Genomic DNA, 4,893 nt, shown 5'->3' on the forward strand with positions numbered 1-4,893 from the left:
ATCACCTCTCCATGGAGTACCACTGCCCAACAGGAAGGCACAAAGCCACTCATGGAGACGTGTGCTGTGCTTAGTCACTCAGTCATGTCTGACTCTGTGTCACCCCACGGACCGTAGCCCACCAGGCTCCTCTGTCCATGGGGATTCTCCAGGCAAGAATACTGGAGTGGCTTGCAATGCCCTCCTCCAGGGGATCTTCCTAACCCAGGGATCAAACCCAGGTCTCCCTCATTGCAGGCGGATTCTTTACCAACCAAGCCACCAGGGAAAACCATGGATAAGATAGAGTCTGTAATTAGAACTTGAGACAGAACACACAGGCCTTTCAGCTTCAACATCAGTCCTTCCAATGGATATTCAGGACTGATTTCCTTTAGGATAGACTGGTTGGATCTCCTTGCAGTCCAAGGGACTCTCAAGAGTCTTCTCCAACATCACAGTTCAAAAGCATCAATTCTTCAACACTCAGCTTTCTTTATAGTCCAACTCTCACATCCATACATGACCACTGGAAAAACTATAGCTTTGACTAGATGGAACCTTTGTTGGTAAAGTAATGTCTCTGCTTTTTAATATGCTGTCTAGGTTGGTCATAACTTTTCTTTCAAGGAGCAAGCATCTTTTAATTTCATGGCTGCAGTCATCATCTGCAGTGATTTTGGAGTCCCCCAAAATAAAGTCTGTCACTGTTTCCACTGTTTCCCTGTTTGCCATGAAGTGATGGGACCGGATGCCATGATCTTAGTTTTCTGAATGTTGAGTTTTAAGCCAACTTTTTCACTCTCCTCTTTCACTTTCAAGAGGCTCTTTAGTTCTTCGTTTTCTCCCATAAGTGTGGTATCACCTGCACATCTGAGGTTATTGATATTTCTCTCAGAAATTCTGATTCCAGCTTGTGCTTCATCCAGGCCAGCATTTCACACAATGTCCTCTGCATATAAGTTAAATAAGCAGGGTGACAATATATAACCTTGATGTACTCCTTTCCTGATTTGGAACCAGTCTGCTGTTCCATGTCCAGTTCTAACTGTTGCTTTTTGACCTGCATATAGATTTCTCAGGAGGCAGGTCAGGTGGTCTGGTATACCCATCTCTTGAAGAATTTTCCACAGTTTGTTGTGATCCACATAGTCAAAGGCTTTGGCATAATCAATAAAGCAGTAGATATTTTTCTGGAACTTTCTTGCCTTTTTGATGATCCAACAGATGTTGTCAAATCTGCCTTTTCTAAATCCAGCTTGAACATCTGGAAGTTCACGGTTCATGTACTGTTGTAGCCTGGCTTGGAGAATTTTGAACATTACTTTGCTAGTGTGTGAGATGAGTACAGTTGTGCGGTAGTTTAAACATTCTTTGGCATTGCCTTTCTTTGGGGTTGGAATGAAAACGACCTTTTCTAGTCCTGTGGCCACTGCTGAATTTTCCAGATTTGCTAGCATATTGAGTACAGCACTTTCACAGCATTATCTTCTAGGATTTGAAACAGCTCAACTGGAATTCCTTTACCTCCACTAGCTTTGTTCATAGTGATGTTTCCCAAAGCCCACTTGAGTTCACATTCCAGGATGTCTGGCTCTAGATGAGTGATCACACCATCATGATTATCTGGGTCATAAAGATCTTTTTTCTGTTGTTCTTCTAAATGGCAACCCACTCCAGTATTCTTGCCTGGAAAATCCCATGGACAGAAGAGCCTGATAGGCTACAGTCCATGGGGTCACGAAGAGTCAGATACAACTGAACGACTTCTCTTTCTTTCTTTCTGTGTATTCTTGCCACCTCTTCTTAACATCTTCTGCTTTTGTTAGGTCCATACCATTTCTGTCCTTTATTGTGCCCATCTTTGCATGAGAGATGTCTGTGTCCCTGGCTCAGAGAGTAAAACGTCTGCCTACAATGTGGGAGACCCGGGTTCGATCCCTGGGTCAGGAAGGTCCCCTGGAAAAGGAAATGGCAACCCACTCCAGTACTCTAGCCTGGAAAATCCGATGGACAGAGGATCCTGGTAGGCTGTAGTCCATGAGGTCACAAAGAGTCGGACATGACTAAGCAACTTCACTTTCTTTCTTCTTTTGCATGAAAAGTTCCCTTGGTATCTCTAATTTTCTTGAAAAGATCTCTTGTCTTTCCCATTCTGTTGTTTTCCTCTATTTCTTTGCACTGATCACTGAGGAAGGCTTTCGTATCTCTCCTTGCTATTCTTTGGAACTCTGCATTCAAATGGGTATGTTGTTCCTTTTCTCCTTTGCCTTTTGCTTCTCTTCTTTTCATAGCTATTTGTGAGGCCTCCTCAGACAACCACTTTGCCTTTTTGCATTTCTTTTTCTTGGGGATCACAGGAGGTCTTGATCACAGCCTCCTCTACAATGTCTTTACCACTAACGCCAGCTCTATTTGGGAGGAAATCCTTTTCAAACATTTTTTTATTTAGTTAGTTATTTTTGGCTGTGCTAGGTCTTCGTTGCTTCATGGGCTCTTCTCTGGTTGTGGAGAGCAGGGGCTACTCTCTAGTTGTGGTGCGTGGGCTTCTCACCAAAGTAGCTTCCCATGTTGCAGAGCACGGGCTGTAGGGCTCTTGGGCTTTAGTAGATGCGATTCCCTGGCTCTAGAGCACAGGCTCAGTAGTTGTGGAACTTGGGCTTAGTTGCTCTGCTGCATGTGGGATCTTCCTGGAATGGACCAGAGATGGAACCTGTGTCTCTTGCACTGGCAGGTGGATTTTTACTACTGAGCCACCAGGGAAACCCACAAATTCTTGTCTTAATCCATTTCAAAATCAAACCAAGACACATCTGACAGAGGAAATCTATTTTTTCAATAGTCAGTATTTTTTCATTCAAAAACCTGACCCTTCAATTTTGGCTTCTGACAGACTATTACCCAAGAATAACAGAGAAGCTATGTTGACCTCAGTGATCAAGCTCAACCATTCTTGCTAAGAAATAATTAAACATTCTTAATGTAGCAGCTAATTAATAAGTGGCTACAATAGGCAGCATAATGCCTTCCCCCAAAGATGTCCACGTCCTAATTTCCAGAACCTGTAAAGCAAAATGATGTGCTGAAATTAAGGATCTTGCAAGGAGCAGTTATGCTGGATTATCCAGGCAGGCCTAATGTAAAGTTAAGGGTCCTGATAAGGGAAAGAAGGAGGCAGAGAAGGAGATGTGATGACAGAGGTCAAAAGAATGTTATCCTTGCCTTTGAAGGTGGAAGAAGGGGCCATGGACCAAAGAAATTGAATAGAGAAAGAACAGATTCTCTTATAGAGCCTCCAGAGGGAACACAGCCCTGCCTACACCTTGATTTTAGCCCAATGCAACTCTGACCTCCAGAACAATAAGATAATAAATGTGTATAATTAAGCCAACTGAGGAGTAGGGCATGGCAACCCACTCCAGTATTCTTGCCTGGAGAATCCCCATAGACAGAGGAGCCTAGTAAGCTACAGTCCATGGGGTTGTAAAGAGTCAGACACGACTGAACAACTAAGCACAGCCCAGCACAAGCCATCTAAACTTGTGGTGATTTGTCACAGCACCAAATAAAATCAATACAGTGACAGTCTATGGACACAGCACCATCATGAGGAACATCCAACAGGAATATTGCTGCCTGTGAAGCCAGGAAAGGGAGATCATTTTTTTTTTCATTTTAATAAGCAGAATTCATATTTTAAACAATAGTTGATTACCTCAGATCATATGACAACATACTATCTCTCCCTAATAATAGCTCATATACCTTGGAGGAGGACAGGGCAACCCACTCCAGTATTCTTGCCTGGAGAATCCCATGGACAGAGAAGCCTGGCGGGCTACAGTCCATGGGGTCGCAAACAGCTGGACACAGCTGAACAACTAAGCACACACACACATATAGCTCTTGGGTGTCAGACACTATTATGAGGCTTTTTAATGTGTTAATTCATTTGACTATCATAAGAACACTACTATGAAAGCACTTTTCATTATCTCCTTTTTTCCAATGACGAGACCAAGATCCAGAGAGGTTAAGCAACAACTCCAGGCACACACAGGTTTGAACACTGGAATTCAAATCCAGGCAGTCTGGCTCCAGAATCGAAATAAGTGCCACCCAGTGAAGTTCTGTGAACTTGAGGGATGGAATGCTTGAAAACCAAAACCGTGGACTTCTACACCCAAAGAGGATGCTTGAGCATGAGCACTGTGGCATCTATTATAATACGTTTCAAAATGTAGGAGCATCTGCTGTTTTTGTCCACCCAGCATTCATGCCACATCATTTGGTGAGTAGTGTGTCAAGTTTCCTTGAACAATAACCTCCTCCCACATTGCATAGTCACGTGGACTGTCTATGAAGATGCCCTACACTCCCCCTGGCCAGTGCAATACAAGCCAGACCAATGCACTCCCCTTCTCCTCCAACTTCTGCAATTTCTCCAAAAAGTGTCTTTAATTCCTGTTCCTGGTCCCTGTGTTTTCTAAAGCCCATCAAGTTCTATTTTTTTCTCTGATTTGGTGAGCAACCCCATATCCTTCCAGTAAAGTCTATTTTCATATAAATGTAGAAGAGTCAGTGACTTTACTTCCAAACAAACAAACCTCAACTGAAGCTGAGAATTCAACAAAGTTCATATTTGTTAAGAACCCAATCTGTAAATTCTTTCCCATCAACTGAAGAGAGGCTGGAACACTCCTCTCATCCCTAGAAGAGGCAGGTCATAGGAGGCTGATCAGAGAATAGGCAGAGCTGGTAGTGAAGGCAACTGAGGACTGCAGAGTTCTGCAAATGAATGAAGCTGCAGTCCGATAATCAGAGGCAGTTTGGGGAGCAGGCGATTTTCCTTAGCAATTACTGTCGCATAGCCTGTATCTAGAGTAAAATGTGAACCATGCTTTAACCATCCTA

This window comes from Oryx dammah, unplaced genomic scaffold (assembly GCF_014754425.2).
Source record: "Oryx dammah isolate SB20612 unplaced genomic scaffold, SCBI_Odam_1.1 HiC_scaffold_23, whole genome shotgun sequence".
Taxonomy (NCBI): Eukaryota; Metazoa; Chordata; class Mammalia; order Artiodactyla; family Bovidae; genus Oryx; species Oryx dammah.